The 19,569-nt window shown below is 47.4% G+C and overlaps 2 protein-coding genes across 6 annotated transcripts in view; one reads left to right on the plus strand and one right to left on the minus strand.

Annotated features, from left to right (window-relative positions):
- Positions 1-17,483, minus strand: part of LOC143982831 (nicotinamide N-methyltransferase-like) — a 160,607-nt gene extending 143,124 nt beyond the window's left edge. For both annotated transcript variants that reach the window (XM_077481860.1, XM_077481859.1), the window contains exon 1: positions 17,347-17,483. The gene's annotated coding sequence lies outside the window, so the exon portion shown is untranslated. The remainder of the gene's footprint in view (positions 1-17,346) is intronic.
- The window catches only part of LOC143982833 (indolethylamine N-methyltransferase-like), a 54,089-nt gene that overhangs the window by 8,631 nt on the left and 25,889 nt on the right, over positions 1-19,569 (plus strand). For 2 of the 4 annotated variants that reach the window (XM_077481862.1, XM_077481866.1), the window contains exon 1: positions 17,382-17,512. The exons of the other annotated variants lie outside the window; for them this stretch is intronic. The gene's annotated coding sequence lies outside the window, so the exon portion shown is untranslated. Of the gene's footprint in view, positions 1-17,381; positions 17,513-19,569 lie in introns of those variants that run through there. 4 annotated transcript variants of the gene reach the window in all.

Consider the following 19,569-nt stretch of genomic DNA (forward strand, 5'->3'; position numbering starts at 1 on the left):
GGCAGTTTTGACAGCATCTGCACCTATAGGAAGCAATACTGACCAGTTCATTTTAATGCCTGAAAAAGTGCCAAAATTATCAAAAATCCACAGAGCAGCCAATAGCTAGGGCCCAGCATCATTTAGCTATAGCAATGCGTCATCTGCATGTGGATACAGCCTCTCTTCCAGCTTTCCCAGCCAAAGGTCCATGACATCCAGAACGTTCCTGATCAAAATGGCTCCAGAGCCGGGGAAAACGAATTAGGGGAGAGCAGGCAGCCCTGCCATGTATCACAGAAAAGACGAAAGGGGTCAGAGAGCCAGTCATTCGTGCAGACCCTTGCCCTAGGGGCACTATAAAGCAATTGAATCCCATGGATAAATTTAGGCCCAAACAGATGAGGGACCTCCCAGAGATATAATCACTCCACAGAATCAAAGGTCTTTTCGGCATCTACGGAGGCGATTAACTCTAGAGCCTTGATTATCATGAGGGATAGTTGGGCTCAAATAGAGACGTCTGATATTTCAGTTCCCTTGCCTGGCATATATCTGGCCTGGCCTACATCAACCAGGTCTTCCATAGCCAGGACCTTGGCAAAAATCTTGGCATCAAAGTTCAGGACGAGAGATCAGTCATTAAGATGCACAGTCTTGTGGGTCCTTGCCGAGCTTGGGAACTGGTACAATAATGGCCGCATTCATAGTCTGGCAACGTTTTTAGGGCCCCATAATCGGAAAGGAGAGAAGTCCATTTAGGAGTGAGTAGATCCATGAAATTGCTATAGAACTCTGACGGTAACCTTAACCTCCCTAGCGGTAATCCCGAGTCTGGCTCGGGTTGGGATTTTACTAGCAGGAACGGTAACCCCGAGCCAGACTCGGGATCGCATCACTGGATGCAGGGGAGGGCACAGTGAGTTACTTACCTTGTCCCCTGGATCCAGCGATGTCCCCCGCGCTGTGTGATCGAGCTGTCCTCTGCTCGATTTTACAGTGCCGAATGCCGGCGTTACGGCGCAGGGGAGCGGAGAACGGCGGCAAATTCAAAAAAGTAAAAGTACACAACACACACAGTACTGTAATCTTACAGATTACAGTACTGTATTAAAAAATACACACACCCTTTGTCCCTAGTGGTCTGGCCAGTGCCCTGCATGCACTTTTTTTATATTCTAAATACTGTTTTTTTTTTTTCTGCCTGGAATTTGGAGATTGTCCCTTTTTCAGTGTTTTAGGATTTGATTACATTATTGAATAATTTTTATTATTCTTTATTATATTATAAACTTTATCATACCCGGAATGTCTGCTAGACTCTGGTTTGAAGAGATTTAAGAGCGTTATTCCTAAGAATTAAAGGACTACAAAAAAAAAGCCAGATTTCCATGCAAAATAATTGTACCTCTTTCAGCACCTAATTCCAGACTGAATCATACCGCCAGGGAGGTTAACTCTGCGTCGGGGGCCTTTCCACCTTGCAATCTCCCCATTGCCAGCTGACTCTCCTCCCTGGGCGATGTCCACATCCAACTTCTCCCTATCTACTGCAGCTAAGTGTTGGAAGGAGATGGGATCAAGAGGAGAGAGCATGAGGTCCTGAAAGAACTCTAGGAATCTGAGATTAATGCGGTTGGTGCTGTTAGTATTTGCCCATTTTACATCTCTAATACAACCGATGGGGGTATATGAGATGTTACCCTTAGCCAACCCGTCCAGTAGTCTGCCACCCCCCCCCCCCCCCCCCCACAAAATTGAAAGACCTTTTGGGATGAATACAATAGGGCAGGGATATGCAAATATGCCTCCAGCTGTTTCAAAACTACAAGTTCCATCATGCCTCTGGGTGTCATGTTTCTGGCTGTCAGTCTTGCAATGCCTTATGAGACTTGTAGTTCTGCATCAGCTGGTGGTCTGCTAATTGCATATCCCTGCAATAGGGCCTTGTCAGTCTGGGCTACTCTATTGGTAAATAACTCATGTAAGGCCTGTTGCCATGTTCTATAGTGATCTCTATCCGGGATAGAAACATACTCCAGCCTAGTTGCTCTTTCCTCCAGGGAACAGGCAGCCTCCTTCTGGATGTGTGAAATTTTGAAACCCACCCAAACCCCCGGCAGAGTTTTTCTAGGATGCTAACCCCATTAGCATCAGTGGAATATGTGGCGTGGCAATGGAGGCTCACCCACGATTTTTTGAGGCAGATGGTTTTAGACTAGGGATGAGCTTGGTGTTGGAGTCAAACGCAAGTTCGACTCGAACACCGGCTGTTCGGCGAAGCCAGAACTCTGTGGGCCATTCGCACCAAATTCACTTGGCGCTCATGGCCCACAATGCACTGAGCTGTCGAGTACATTGCTGGCTCATGATTGGCCAAGCATGCACTGTGACCCCACATGCTTGACCAACAGCAGCAAGGCAGCGAGGAGAGGCATGACTGGCCACAGGCAGAATGCCTGTGGCCAATTATAGCTCAGGCTGTGTAGTACACGCCCCACACTATATAAGGCCACCAGTGCAGCGGCCTTGTGTAGTGTTCCGGCGTCTGCAGGAGTTGGTGGATGTTGTCTGTGTGCCTTCACCGCACAATACATCTGTATCTACCCTTCATTGTTGTTCTCTAATTGAGCCATCTGCAGGAGTTAGTGGGTGACTGGGTGTTGTCTGTGTGCCTGTATCTACCCTTTGTTACTGTTCTCTAATTGAGCCATCTGCAGGAGTTAGTTGGTGTTGTGTGCCTCCAGCACAGCAAAATATACACCTGTATCTGCCCTTTATTGCTGGTGTTCTATAATAAAGGCATCTGCAGGAGTTAGTGGGTGTTTTGTGCCTCCAGCACAATATACACTACCAAATTGCTGGTTTTCCCATCTCCCTGCAGGCCATCAGCACGTGGCCATGGGACACGCTTGTCCTTATTTTTGGCAGCTGGACGTGTTGCGCCGTATCATGCCGAAGACTTGGTAGAGTGGATGACCAAGCCCTCTTCATCCTCCTCATCCTCTCTCACCCAGGCTCGGGGTACTAGCAAAGCAGCTGCCAACACATCGTCTTCCCTCCTCTCAATGTCCCCCGAACTGTTTGAGCACAGTGTTGGGTACATGTTCCAATAGGATGCCCAGTGTTTTGTAGGCTCTGATGATACTCGGCTAGAGGAAGACAGTAGCGTGAGCGCAGAGAGAGGGGATGCTTAAAGACAGCAATCTAGCAGTCATGTTCCACAAGCTGCAGCATACTGCCAGGTTTTCTCCAGTGATGAAGAGGTAGGGGATGATGTGGGCACTGACTCCACGTGGGTGCCTGGTAGAAGAGAGGAGGAGGCACATCTCCAATGGGGCAGGATGCCCTCCGGGGGCCAGCTTAGGGGCAGCACACCGACTGAATCACACCGCAGAGCTAAGCCTGTGCAGGGCGCTGCCTCTGCGCGTTATTCTAAAAGTTCTTTGGTGTGGGCCTTTTTTGAGACGAGTGCATCAGATCGCACCGCTGCTATTTGCAACATATGTCTCAAGCGTATCTCGCGTGGCCAAAACATCAGCCACTTGGGCACCACATGCTTGACCAGACATATGTTGACCTGCAATACAGCTCGTTGGCAGGCTTGCCTCAAATACCCACACCAAAGAACAAAGCAAACCTCTACTTGCTCCTCATCAGCTGGGTTCTCCAACCCCACTAGACCTTCAGTATTCTCTGAAACCTGCTCTGAGAGGAATGAAGGTGTAGAATTAGGTGTGTCACAGCCAAGTGCTTGCGGGCACTCTGCTAGCAGTACACCCATGTCCGATTGTAGCAGGCAAATGTCCCTGCCCCAGCTGCTAGACCGTAGAAAGAAGTTCACTCCCAGCCATCCACATGCCCAGCCGTTGAATGCTAGCTTGGCTAAATTGCTAGCACTTCAACCGCTGCTTTTTCAGTTGGTAGACTTGGCTCCCTTCCATGAGTTTGTGCAATGTGCGGTTCCTTAGTGGCAGGTCCCCAAACGCCGCTTTTTCTCACAGAAGGCGATTCCGGCTCTCTACCGGCATGTGGAAGGCAATGTCCTTACCTGGACAGGGCGGTCAGCGGCAAGGTGCATATTACCGCTGACTCATGGTCCAGCAGGCATGGACAGGGACATTACCTGTCTTTCATGACCCATTGGGTCACTCTTCTAGCAGCTGGGAAGGATGCAGGACAAGGTGCAGTAGTGTTGGAGGTTGTTCCACCACCACGCCTCCAAAATGCTACTACTGGTTGTGACACACCTCTCTCCTCCACCCCCTCCTCCTCTTCTTCCTCCATGGCCTCTTCCAGTCCTCGGAACCAGCGGTGCTCCGTAGGCGTTCAAGGGGCTACGCAAGTACGCAGGCAAAATGAAGCCATGCCGTGCTTGTGCTGGTTTGTTTGCGGGACAGGAGCCACACTGGGGCAGATATTTTGTTAGCTCTGCAGGGGCAGGCCGAGAGATGGTTGATGCCACGCTAGCTTAAGCCAGGATTGGTGGTTTGCGACAATGGCACCAACCTCCTCTCCGCCCTCCGACAGGGACAACTGACCCATGTGCCCTGTGTGGCTCACATCCTTAACCTGATGGTGCAGCGGTCCTTGGGCAGGTACCCGGGCTTACAGGATGTCCTGAAGCAGGCCAGGAAAGTCTGTGTGCATTTCCGCCGATCATTTAATGCCAGTGCTCGGCTCGCTGAACTCCAAAAGAAGTTGAACCTGCCCAAGAACCGCCTTATATGTGACATGCCCATCAGGTGGATCTCAACATTGGCCATGCTGCACCGGCTGCACACGCAGCAGAGGGCCATCAATGAGTACCTGTGCGTCTACGGCAGCAGGCCAGGGTCAGGGGAGCTCGTTTTTTTTTTTTCTGACCACGCCAGTGGGGCATAATCAGGGATGCATGCACTGTCCTGTCACCATTTGAGGGGGCCACAAGGATGGTGAGCAGTGACAGTGCATGCATCAGTGACATTGTACCTCTTGGCGCATACGCTGCGTGGAATAATGGACAGGGCACTTGAGGCAGAACAGAGGCAGGAAGAGGAGGCCTTTCTTGCCTCTCAAGGCCCCGTTTATCCAGACAGTGTTCCTGCTGTCCCACCCATCACACAGGATGAGGACGAGGAGGATTGTGTCAGAATGGAGGTGGAGCCTGGCACTCGGCATCAGCAGTCTTTTAGGGATGATTTACAGTCCCAAGAAACCCGTGGACTTCTACGTGGCTGCGGATCATGTTGTCCTTAGTGACCCAGAGGACTCCGGACCGAATACCTCAGCTAACCTATGCTGCATGGCCTCCCTGATCCTGCAAAGTCTGTGGAAGGATCCTCGTATTCTTCGGATCAAGGAGAGGGACCATTACTGGCTGGCCACTCCTTGATCCACGGTACAAGGGTAAGGTTGCCGACCTTATCTTGCCGTCGCAGAGGATGAGACATCTCCGGGAGGCCTTGCAGAAAGGTCTGTGCAAAGCATTCCCAGAGACTGGGAGGTTACAAATGTCTGGTACTGGACAACGTGTTGCTGAGGCATCGGTCAGAAGGAGCGGTGGAGAAGGTGGCCGTCTGACCGATGCGTTCAATTTTTTTAGTCCGCAGCCCCAAGGTATGATCGGCTCCAGCAACCATCGCCAGGGTCTGATTTACATGGTGCAGGAATACCTAGGGGCAAGGTCAGACTTGGACACCTTTCCCACCGAAAATCCTCTGGCTTACTGGGTCTTGAGGATGGAATACTGGCCAGAGCTTGCACAGTATGCAATTGAGCTAATGGCCTGTCCTGCATCCTGCGTTCTTTTGGAACGCACCTTCAGTGCTCCTGGGGGCTTTGTAACCGATCACAGGGTGCGCCTGTCCACCGACTCGGTTGATCGAGTGACCTTCATAAAGATGAATCAGTCTTGGATCACCACCAGCTACCAAGCACCCGAAGCTGATGTGTGTGTGTGTGTATATATATATATATATATATATATATATATATATATATATATATATATATATATATATATATATATTTTTTTTAAATATCACATCCCTTCAAGACTGCTGATGCTGAGTGACTGTCTATCCTCTTCCTTCTCCGCTGATATCTTGGATGAACATTTTTAGTTCTGGGTGATGCCACCAGCCCAATTTTTAAGCCCCTGTTTAACAGGGGTGTGTAATTACAATTTTTGATGCAATGCTTTGCAGCAGGGCTCATTCCTGCACTCCAACTAGAGTATCTGGGAGAGGTTGCAGTGTTGTGGCACCAGCAAGCAGTGCCTAAAGCCCAATTTTTCAGGCATGTAATTACAATTCTTGATATAATATTTCACAGCAGGGCCCGTTCCTGCGCCCACCGAGAGTAACTGTGAGGACTTAGTGTTGTGGCACCAGCACCACTACCCAGTGGCGTACCTAGAACCTTCAGGGCCTGATGCAAGAAACCATGAAGGGCCCCCCTGAACCCCAGTCAGGGCCCTTCCCTCCGAGTCCAGTGGTGGGACTCTAGCTGGGGAGAACAGACATCGGACTGAGTGGCAATGCATGGAGCAGGAGAGGGGTACTCTGAAGAGCCCGCAGAGGACACAGGTCATGCGGGGAATGCACAACTAAAGAGCAGCCAGTGCAATAGTTGAGCATGGAGCTCTGCTAGTCACCCTCCACCTCCAGCCACCCGTGTGCATGGTGCACTGGTACCCCTAGCTGCCTATGCTGCTGCAGGCCATATATAGAGGGGGCTGCATGGGCCCCCTGCATCATAGGGCCCAGTTGCGGTCGTGACTGCTGCACCCCCTATAGTTGCGCCCCTGCCACTACCACCACCACAACCACCAAAGGCCCTATTTTTCTACCACTGTTCAACAATAGCATGTAATTACAATTCTTGATATAATTGTTCACAGCAGGGCTCTCCAGTGCCTACCAAGAGTCACTTTGAGGGCTCACAGTGTTGTGACAACACCAACACCTTAGGCACAAATTTCTGCAGAGCATATAGGACTTTCAAACATCCAATTTACAAACGTCTCCTACTTGCAAACGGAAGGAGACAACAGGAAGTGAGATGAAAAAAGACGGACGGCAAAACAAATTGTATGTTGTTTGCACACCATGTATGTTTTTAATAGCAAACGTAGCGTCCAAGCTGTGCACCATCGCAGATATGTATGATAGCCTGGCATCCGTAGGCATTGGCTATGATTAGGTCGATGTCCTGTCTGTCATGCTGTGCGGGGTGTTGATTGGATGTCAAAAAATTGCGCTGTATATAAAAGAACACTTCCAGTTAATTGGTTACGCCCTCAGACGAAGTCGGAAATGACGAAACGCGTCCGTAACCAACCGGAAGTGACGTATGCGCCTCATCTCTGCGTTCCAAGGAGCCCGAGAAGCAGGAAGTGACCCGCTGGTGTATATAGCAAGCGCCTGCTAGTCTTCCGGCAAACTGGGATCAGGAAAAGAGGCACAGTACATATATATTTTTCAAATGCTGACTTGATATACAATTTCTGGTACGCATATTTTATTGGGGGGTTATTTGAATAATAAAAGGTATAAAACGGAATTACGCTATGGCTGCATATTTTGTTCCTTTTTATATGTTACACCGGAGCCCCATTGCAATAATAGACATCTAGTGGCTAAAGAGGAGTTCACTTATGAATGATGTTATACTGAAGGTTCATTTTTTCCGGGGGTTTTGGTGAGTGCATCCCCAAAGGGGGACGTTTGAACCACGAGTGGTGAATCGTTTGGTGGAAGCGGTTTCTTTATTAAAGCGAGAGTCCGCCGTTTTCTTTATTTTTTTATTTTTTTTAAAGCCAGCAGCTACAAATACTGCAGCTGCTGACTTTTAAAATAATGACACTTACCCGCCCAGCGCGCCCGCAATGTCGGCACCCGAAGCCGATCTCTCGGGTGCTGCTGCCGCCGCCATCTTGGGTATGGGAATCGGGAAGTGGAGCCTTGCGGCTTCATTTCCCAGTTCCCTACTGCGCATGCGCGAGTCGCGCTGCGCAATAAGGATGGTCCCCGCTGTCTCTGGGATCCGTGTGTTTCCCAGCAGACAGCGGGGGACCTTCGGAAAGGGGCGTAGATTCTGCAGATATCTATGCCGGAAGTGGGTGTTGTGCCGGAGGGGGGGAGGGTTCCAATGAGCGGAAGCTCCACTTTAACCACAATAAGGACTGTCTGATCACTATTGAGCACTACTTTTAGTTCACTTACTTAGAGGAAAGTGATAAAGCGCTGATATATATGAAAAAGTGGACTCTCTTTTTATTAAGATCTTATTTTTTGTATATTTTCTTTACAGGCAAAACAAATTATACAGGGGTGATAACCCTTCCCTATGTTTTCCAAAAAGCTTAAAAATAGATTTTTTTGACTGGAGCTACACTTTAAAAATTTTCCAGTTGAAAATTACAAACCGATTCTACTTAACACAACAAACCTACACAGTCCCTGTCTTGTTTGTACCACTTGTATACTCCTGTTCTGAGTATATAGGGTTTGAGGGCCCCACACCTTTCCTTTTTTTTAATATGGGTACGGGGTTGAATGAATGAAATAGGTACGTATAGCGCACAATGCGAACTGAATCGCCTCTAGGCGCTGTGGCGAGCTTTGATCATCTGCTAAAAGAGGAAGGTCTTGAGTTTTTTCCTAAAAGCCAGGTGATTTTCTTCCAGGCGGATGTTGATTGGTAGAGCATTCCATAGCCGAGGCCCTTGGACAGCGAATCTCCGATCACCCTTGGATTTATACCGGGCTTTGGGCACGAGGAGGAGGTTTTTGTTGGCTGATCGAAGACTGCGGTTTGGTGTTCCCCTTAATATCCGCACAAGACCCAAAGGGGCTGGTAATTAGGGGGGGGGGAGGAACCTATGCCCTTTTTTTTTTCTCAATGATTTTCATCCATATTGCCGGAACCAGATATTACATTAAAACCGCAAACAGTTTTAAATGACTTTTTTTTTTTTTTCTGTTAAATGTAATTTTGTGCAGGGACTGTTCTAAACACAGGAAACATGTGCCACTTCACAGTCATATTATAGACACCCCCAGGCACGATATTTAAAGGAATATTTCACTTTTTTTTTATTTTTTTCACTTTTTAATCCTCATTAAAATCAGTGCTCCCGAAAAAACGGCTGTTTTTAAAAACATTTTAGGCATTGACCCATGTCCCCTGGGGCAGGAGCCAGGTCCCCAAACCCTTTTTTAGGACAATATCTTGCATATTAGCCATTAAAATTAGCACTTTTTTTTTCGAACGTTCGAGTCCCATAGACTGGTGTTGTGGAGAAGCCCCTCTGTGTCCATGAACACAACCTTAACATGGAAGGTGTGGACCTCAACGACCATTTGTTGGTGCCGTACCTAATTGCCCGTAAGGCCAGATGCTGGTACAAAAGTGTCTGTATACTTATTTCAATTGGCTCTGCTGAACGCTTTTGTGCTATACAAAGCTTCAGGATGAACTGGATCCTTAAAATTACAGGAATAGATCATCACAGCCCTTCTGTTTCCAGATGGTGTTATGGCCCACCTTCCCAATGCAAATGCAGTGAGCCCCGGCTGCATGAGAGGTATTTTCTATATGTCCTCCCGAGTACCCCTACCCAAAAAATACCACAAAGATGATTTCTTGTCTGCAGAAAACGCAGATTTAGGCGTGACACCCGCTTTTATTGTCCCTCCTGTCCTGGCCAACCTGGTCTCTGTATTGGTGAATGTTTCAAACGCTACCACATACTAGTGGAGTATTGGCACAGAGTACAGCACTGCACAGTCCTAGGGCACAATAACACAGGGTCTCGAAAGATGAGATGGCCATCGCATTTTGAGAGACCCTAACCTAGAAAGTTTACAGTTTTTAGAAAAGAAAAATTCTCCTCCCCTCTCCGACTCCAGTGCTGTAGGAGATTTTTTTTTTTTTTTTTTTTCTCGTTCACAGGCTGCATGGGAAAAAAAAAAACATTACAATGTGTGCCCAACAAGGACCAGCAACATACTGGTTCCTGCAGGTTTATGTATCATTCTTTTCAGCCAGCAGTCGGCTTTTATGTAAAAGCAATCCTAGCGGCTAATTAGCCTTTAGACTGCTTTTACAAGCGGTGGGAGGGAACATTTCTCCATACCCTGTCCCAACAGGGAACCGGGGAATGCAGCCTGTGGTTCTGCTGCTGACCAGAGAGCTCATCGGAGACCAGAATGGCTCCAATCGCATCCCTATGGCCTAAGAAACCGGAATCTATGAAAATGTTATGACTTCGGTATTTCCGGATATAATCGGAGCCATTGAGAAAGCATTTTATCACACCAACCTTGGTGTGGTCAGATGCTTTGAGGGCAGAGGAGAGATCTAGGGTCTAATGGACCCCATTTTTTTTTTCAAAAGTACCTGTCACTAACTATTGCTATCATAGGGGATATTTACTTTAAAAAAAAGAGGAGGAGAGGGAGAACACCCACCATTTTAATCTGTAGGACCTTTGCTTTAACCACTTGCCGCCCGCCCTATAACAAAAGCACGGCGGCAAAGTGGTTTCAAAATCCTGACCGGACGTCATATGGATTTTGAGTGCATCACGGTGATCGCTGTTGCGGCGTGTCGGTCTGACACCCCGCAACTATGATCTCGGTAAAGAGTCTCCGACGGAGACTCTTTACAACGTGATCAGCGTGTCCAATCACGGCTGATCACAGTGTAAATAGGAAGAGCTGGTGATCGGCTTTTCCTCACTCGCGTCTGTCAGACGCGAGTAGAGGAGAGCCGATCGGCTGCTCCTCTGACGGGGGGGGGGTCTGTGCTGATTATCAGCACAGCACCCCCCCCAGGATGCCCACACTGGACCACCAGGGATACCCAGCACAAGGTATGCCACCCTAGACCACCAGGGATTCCAGTCAGTGCCCACAATAGGCATCACTGATTGGCATGCATTATTGTTTTGCACTTATTGGCATCCATTTAATACAGTATAAAACAATACAATGCTGTCTATCCGTGCCCATCTGTGCCGCCTCATCAGTCCCACTTCATTGGTGCCACCTCATCGGTGCCCATCAGTGAAGGAGAAAACTTACTTATTTACAAAGTTTTGAAACTGAAACCAAAAAAACATATATTTTTTTTTTTTTTTTTTGCAAAATTTTCGGTATTTTTTTTATTTGTTTAGCAAAAAATAAAAACCGTAGAGGTGATCAAATACCACCAAAAGAAAGCTCTATTTGTGGGGAAAAATGATAAAAATTTAATTTGGGTACAATGTAGCATGATTGCGCAATTGTCATTTAAAGTGCGAAAGCGCTGAAAATTGGTCTGGACAGAAAGGTGTTTAAGTGGTTAAAGTGTGTGTGTGTGTGTGTGTGTGTGTGTGTGTGTGTGTTAAAAAAAATTTATATACTTTGTTTACATGGGGAAAAAAAAAAAAAAGTTTCAGGGCTTTGTCTTCAAGTGGTTAGAGTGGGTGATATGTGACATAAGCTTCTAAATGTTGTGCATAAAACGCCAGGACAGTTCAAACCTCACCCACCCAAATGACCCCTGGGAAGTAGATATCCTAAGCTTGTTGAGTCCATGGAATATTTTATATTTTGCCACAAGTTGTGGGAAAATTAAAAAAAATTTTTTTTTTTCTTTTTGCACAAAGTCGTCACTAAATGATATATTGCTCAAACATGCCATTGGCATATGTAAAATTGCACCCCAAAATAAATTCTACTGCTTCTCCTGAGTACGGGGATACCACATGTGTGAGACTTTTTGGGAGCCTAGCTGTGTACAGGACCCCGAAAACAAATCATCGCCTTCAGGCTTTCTAAGGGCGTAAAATGGTGATTTCACATCCAAAGTTTCGGAGGCCCTGAAATGTCAAGATAGCACAACATGTTGAGTATTTTGCAGATCTCGCTTTTTGTCACAAAGTTTTGAAATTGATGGCATGTTTGAGCAATATATCATTTAGTGACAACTTTGTGTAAATTTTTTTTTTTAATCGGATATTTATGACAAGCCTCTCGGCAATTTTCCTTTGTCTAATTTCCAAAAATGGGGGGTCATGGGGGGGGGGGGGGGGTTGTACTGCCCTGCCAATTTAGCACCTCAAGAAATGAGATGGGCAATAGTCATAAACTAAAAGCTGCGTAAAATCCAGAAAATGTACCATAGTTTACAGATGCCATAACTTTTGTGCAAACCAATAAATATACACTTATTGACCCTTCTTCCTTCTTCTTTTTATTTATTTATTTTTTTAAACCAAAGATGTGGCTGAATAAACTTTGGCCTAAATGTGTGACAAAAATTGAGTTTGTTGGATTTTGTTTCTTAGAACAAAAAGTAGAAAATCTTTTTGTAAAAAAAAAAAGAAAACACATTTTTGGTATTTTTTCTGTTTTTATAATTGCAAGAAATAAAAATTGGAGGCAATCAAGTACTATAAAAAGGATGCAAATTCTGGTACAACATTGCATGACCATGCAATTACCAGTTACAGCAGCGCAGTGCCAAATTGTAAAAAACGCTCAGGTCATTGAGCAGCCTAATCTTCTGGGGCTGAAGTAGTTAAAAGCCAAAAAATGAACACCCTAACCTACCCCGCACCCCCCACCCCAACCAAGGAATGCTTGTACCCTTAAATATGTTACACCCAATGATAGGAGGCGTGAACCAGTGGCCACTACCAGTGCAGTCCCATAGTTGAGTTTATTGACTAAAGGCAAATCCACTTTGCACTACAAGTGCACTTAGAAGTGCAGTCGCTGTAGATCTGACAGCATTTTTGCTTGTACATGATTAGATGATGAAATCGGCAGAGCTTCCCCTCATTTCAGACAGTTTCCTTATGAGAAGTTTAGAAATAATCTCTATTAGCAACTGTGAATATTTGATAGATGGTTAGCCTAACTAGCTGTACCTGTTGTAAATCCAAATGCAAGGAAGATACCATCTGAGTTAGTGGAAGTAAACTCCCATATCGTTTTCAGCCAAGGAAGATGCCATCTTTGCCTCTGTTTAATCTTCAACTGCTATGGTGCTGCACATGTGATTCGTTATGACACCAGCCATTGAGAGCACAGCCAATGTGCAGTTAGCATTCCCGGCATGCCTTTTTTTTTTTTTTTTTTTTTAACTGTTTAAATCGATGGGTTTACTTCCACTTTAAATACTGTAGTGGACTCATTAGCTAAATAAAGGCTTTGTAGTCCCCTGTGTTAACCAACCCTGTATCCACTTCAAAGGGTGTTTGGCATGCTGACACTATTTCTTTGATCTGGTCAGGAATGGACAGTTTGCCCAAGGCTATGACCATGCATAGTTAAGTGCCCCATTCAAGAGAAGATGATGACCTTCTCTTTTAACTAATTATTTTCCCAAGAGAGGAGGGGCTGAGCTATGCTAAATGAAGGGGAAGGGGAAATTGTCCAATATTGGAGATACGCCCAGAGGGAGGAGAGGGGTAACATCGTTCCACCAATCAGGGGTGCCATGTTCAAGTCAATGAGAGATGGGCCTATATTAGTGTAAGGTACACACAGGGAAGAGAAGGAGTTGGGAGTCTGACGTGGGCCCACACACATCACTACTGGTAAATATCAGGACAGCTCCCAGCACTTAAGGTATATCCAGGGCCAGATTAAGAACATCATGGGCCTGGTGCTGAGGATTTTGGTGGGGCCTTTTATAAACAATAAATAAATAAAAATGCAAACTATTTTTTGTTTTAACAAATTGAGAGAGAGAGAGAGAGAGAGAGAGAGAGAGAGAGAGAGAGAGAATGACATCAACGCAGCCTGGCCAAGGCAAGTGACCGAAGGTACAGAACCCAGAAGGAAGACCGGGTGAAGATGGAAGTGCCCGGGCCCCGCCGGATTGATCACAGCACAGCACTGGAGGGCTCAGTCTGATAATTTAAGTGTACCCTAATGTGCTAATATGCTGGGCATACTTGTACATTATGGCATAACCTACCCCAGGGCTTCTAAAAAGTAGTAATGTTAGAAAAGTTTACTACCGCTTTACTATCACCGGAGCCTCTCATGGGGCCCTCTACTGACCCTGTGGCCCTTGGGCAGTGCCTAAGTGCATAGTTGTCAACATTTCAAAAATATTTTCAGGGACGCTTTTTTTTTTTTTTTTTTTACAAGTGCTATATTTAGAGTAGCTGACATCCCCCGTGTTCCTCTATACATCACAATAGTAATTACAACATTAAATAAGTACTAATAATGGGGCAGAACAAATATAAGGACTGTGCGATTTCCTTTAGTTGAACTGACAAAAGTGCCCATTCTAGAGCTGGTAACATTGAGGATAGTCCAGTATAATTTTAAAGAACAGTTTTTGTGGGTAAGAGGCATAGGGGAGGAGTATGGATGGTATAAAAGTGGGAAGTATGTGCAGGTGAGGGAGAGGAATGTGGAGGGTCTAACAGTGGGCACTATGTACATGAGAGGAGTGCAGAGGGTATGGCAGAAGGCACTATGTACAGGAGAGGAGTGTGAAGGGTATGACAGTGGGCAGTATGCACAGCAGAGGAGTGTAGAGGGTATGACATTGGGCACTATGTATAAGAGAAGAGTGTGGAGGGTATGACAGTGAGCAATATGTACAGGAGTGTGGAGGGTATGACAGTGGGCCCTATGTATAAGAGAAGAGTGTGGAGGGTATGACAGCGAGCAATATGTACAGGAGTGTGGAGGGTATAACAGTGGGCACTATGTACAGGAGAGAAGTGTGGAGAGTAGAACAGTAAGCAGTAATTACAGGAGAGGAGTGTGGAGGGAGGGTATGACGGTGAGCACTATATATAGGAGAGGAGTATGGAGGGTATGACGGTGAGTATTATGTACAGGAGAGGAGTGTGGAGGGTATGCCAGTGGGCACTATGTATAGGAGAGGAGGATGAAGTCACCTGGGAAGGAAAAATGTAAAGGTTTGTGGAAGGATGTTTAGGGACTGCGTAGTGGTTAAGCGGGCCATACATGGATTGAAATTACGCCAATTAAGCAGAGACCAGCCATAGTCGATCTATGTATGGGCTAGCTGGTTTTACACAAGTCAACCTATTAACCGACTTGAGTACAACCAGCCTGTCAGGTTTTCCCCAAAACAATCAGTGCTGCCACCTATAGTTAGCAACACTAATCATTGTATTGACTGGCAGAACACAATAACCCTGCGGGACTGATTGCCCCATTCACAGGTCAGCAGGTGAGGGGGTGTGTGGGGACAGGCTGGGGAGAGATACTAGTCAGTCCCTGGGTAGGCACTGGTTAGTATCAGAGCCAGATACACACAGGTTACATACGCCACGATCATTAGAGCGAGAGCAATAATTCTAGCACTAGACCTCCTCTGTAACTCTAAACATGTAACCTGTAAAAAAAATGTAAAGCATCCCTTAGTACACAACAAAAAATTGTGCTAACTTTAGTGTTTTTTTTCATGAATGAAACAGTTTCTTTCCAAAAAAAAAGTTTGAAAAATTTCTGCGCAAATATTGTGTAACATAAAATGTCGCAAAGACCACCGTTTTATTCCATAGGGTCTCTGCTAAAACAATATATAATGCTTGAGGGTTCTGAGTAATTTTCTAGCATAAAAAAAAAGATGATTTCTACATGTAGGAGAGAAGTCTCAGAATGGGCCTGGGTGGCAAGGGGTTAATTATCATAAGTAAGATACAAATAATTATTATAAGCACTGTGAGTTCATCCTCTCAGTCTGCTGCAGAGTGTTCCAGCTTGTATTTATACTGCCGCTCTGTATGTAGCTTCTGACAGGCTGTGCAAGGAACCCCATATCTCCGGAAACATAGATGATAACAGCCCCATATTTTAACCAGTGCTGGAGTGGGTCTTTAGCTACCTACCCCCCAAATGTGGGGTCTCTGTGACTCCTGATCGCCGAGCTACAATCCTCGAAGTCGATCTTCTTCTTCTTTTTTTTTATTTATTTTTTGGGCAAATGGGCCTATCTTGAGAAAGGGGCCGGGAGCTGCAGCTCCAATAGCCCCTATGTTAATCCAGCCCTGGGTATATCTGCTTGTCATATGTTTGTTTGCTGTTTTATATTTCGATCTATTGAGGAATATACTCTAGGTTATTCTATTTTTTTTTTTTTTTTTAATGTTTTCTTCCTTGGTGTAGACTATATAGATAGATGGCTGTGTAATAGCCTTTCAACTCAACTAAATGTTGTGTTTTAAAGCTTTCACTCTTGGTCAAAGAACTCTCATTTAACCCACATATCTTTTGAGATATTAAATCCTAAATATAATAAACAGGTAACAAGACCTTCCCATCAGAACTAAAGCGATTGCACTTGTCATTGGCAGCTGGTGCTCAAGATTTTTGGGGGGATGCAAACAAACTCAAAAATGTGAATTTTATTTTCAGAACGCTGCCACTGTGGTCCCCCCACCATCTGCCTGACACTTACCCTATCTTGGCGGGATAGCGGGTGACAGCGACGAGCTGTGTCCTTCATGTGTCTCCTCCTGATAGGCGTCCAATCACAGCGCCTGAATAGGGGGTGGCAGCAGCGCACATGCATAGATTCATGCTATGCATGAATCTATCCATTGGTCATAGAGGGGGTGGCTGGAGAGACGGGCTGCCACTGGTTGTAGTAGTAAAGTGGCTTTGCCTTTAGTATATAGACCCCTTAGTCTGTCAGCTTGGAGGAACTGGAATCTCCACTGTAGTAAGATTTTAACAGTGAGTAAAAATGAGGGCTTCTCCTGCATTAGAAGGAAAAAGAAAAGGTAAAACGAGAAAAATAATCCATTGGTGGGAAGGTATCATCCAGGACAACAATACAGCTTCCGAGGAACAGGAGGTCTGGTCATGCAGCCAGGGTAATTGTCCTAACAGAGCAATGAGTGAGAAAAATGGTACCCTGGAACCTTTTGTAAACCGAGTATCATGCGGTTATTTGAAAGGCTACTATAGTCTGCCAACAGCCATTGTAAAAGGAACAACGGGCTTATCAAGCTGCAGCCATAGGATTTGAAGATAAAACTCCCTCCCCTCATTCCATTGGAAAGGAGACTAAGTATTTCTTCCCATAGGAGGTTGCCAGTGGCAACAGTTGTCAATACACCATAGGCAATATAGCAGTAACTTCTACAGTTCAGGGAAAGTTGTAGAGATAAAATGCCTGGGTTAATCAGGAGCACAATTCGTCAGAGTGTTGCATGAAGGGAACAGTGTAGGTACAACAGGTGCATAATAACAAACTTGCTGGTGTACAGGCAATAGTTCCAGCCGGTAACAACCCTGCATGTAATAGAAGCAGTCCACAGTAGTCATCTGACCAAAAGGGACTCGGAGCCTGCAGTCACCAGCGGGCAGTGGAATAGGATTCAGAGCTCACCTCTCAGCAGTGTGGTGGTAGCAGTTTCAGCCAGGAGAATGTATCTCGGTGATGTAAAGACTTGTTAACTCATTCCTTCCTGTACCGTGTTGCCAAGCTAAGGGTCTCTGTATGCAGGGTAGAACATCAACTCCCTTTCTACTGGAGGACTCCTCACCTATTTCAGGTACCACTCCTCATGAATTCACAGCTGCTAGTTCTTGGGTTACTCAACTGCATTACTTTTCCTGTTTGTCTTGTTGCACTGCCTTTACTTCATACCAGGGGCGGACTGACAACTCATGGGGCCCCCGGGCAATAGATCATGGGGCCCCCTTGGTCTCCACACTCAAGCCAAACCTGCACAGGGAGACACTGGAGAGAGAGAACATACACACAGGGGGACACTAGTGGGAGAACGCGCGCACACACACACACAGGGACACCAGAGGGAGAACGCACACACAGGGGGGGGACACTGGAGGGAGAACGCGCGCACACACACACACACACACACACACACACACACACGGGGGGGACACTGGAGGGAGAACACACACACACACACACACACACACACACACACACACACACACACACACACACACACACACGGGAGGGGGGACACTGGAGGGAGAACACACACACACAGGGGGGACACTGGAGGGAGAACGCACACACACAGGGGGGGGACACTGGAGGGTGAACGCGCACACCCACGGGGGGGACACTGGAGGGAGAAAGCACACACACAGGGGGGGGACACTGGAGGGAGAACGCGCACACACACACAGGGGGACACTGGAGGGAGAAGGCACACACACAGGGGGACACTGGAGGGAGAAGGCACACACACAGGGGGACACTGGAGGGAGAAGGCACACACACATGGGGACACTGGAGGGAGAATGCGCACACAGGAGGACACGCACACAGGGGGACATGCACACAGGACACACACTTACACAGCACAGGACATGCACACAGGACACTTCCACAGCACACAGGGGGACACACACACAGCACAGGAGGACACGCACATGGGAGGACATGCACACAGGACACATACTTACACAGCACAGGACATGCACACAGGACACTTACACAGCACACGGGGGGGACATGCACACGGGGGGGGGGGGGGACATGCACACGGGGGGGGGGGGGGACAGGCACACGGGGGGGGGGGGGACAGGCACACGGGGGGGGGGGGGGACAGGCACACGGGGGGGGGGGGGGACAGGCACGGGGGGGGGGGACAGGCACACAGGACACATACTTACACAGCACAGGACACTTACACAGCACACAGGGGGACACGCACACAGCACAGGAGGACACGCACATGGGAGGACATGCACACAGGACACATACACAGCACACAGGGGGACATGCACACGGGGGGGGGCAGGCACACGGGACACATACTTACACAGCACAGGAGGACACGCACATGGGAAGACATGCACACAGGGGGACAGGCACACGGGGGGGGGGGGCAGGCACACGGGGGGGGACAGGCACACAGGACACATACTTACACAGCACAGGACATGCACACAGGACACTTACACAGCACACCGGGGGACATGCACACCGGGGGACATGCACACCGGGGGACATGCACACAGGACATGCACACAGCACAGGGAGACATGCACACAGGACACTTACACAGCACACAGGGGGACACGCACACGGGAGGAAAAACGCACATGGGAGAACATGCACACAGGGGGACATACTTACACAGCACAGGACACTTACACAGCACACAGGGGGACACGCACACGGGGGGACATGCACACAGGGGGACATACTTACACAGCACAGGACACTTACACAGCACACAGGGGGACACTTACATAGGGGGACATGCACATGGGACATGCACACAGGGGGACATGCACACAGGGGGACATGCACACAGGGGGACATGCACACAGGGGGACATGCACACAGTACACAGAGGGACATGCACACAGGACATACACACAGCATACCCTGTATGTGCTTCATTGACCCAAGTTCTTTTGATATGCCAGAACCAGCATGGACCCCTTTTGCATAACTTCAGGCTTAGAACAGTTTAGGCAACTTTTGCATAAACAGTTTTGGCATTGCAGGCAGGGCCGCTGATAGGGGGGGACCACCAGCCCTCCTGTACTGGGCCCTGCCCTGTAGGGGGGCCCAGAGGCAGAGGGGGGACTCCAACATTATAGGGACTATACTAATCCTGAGCTA

This window comes from Lithobates pipiens, unplaced genomic scaffold, assembly GCF_037356315.1.
Source record: "Lithobates pipiens isolate NorthernLeopardFrog02 unplaced genomic scaffold, aLitPip1_a1.2 Scaffold_16, whole genome shotgun sequence".
In the NCBI taxonomy this organism is placed as follows: domain Eukaryota; kingdom Metazoa; phylum Chordata; class Amphibia; order Anura; family Ranidae; genus Lithobates; species Lithobates pipiens.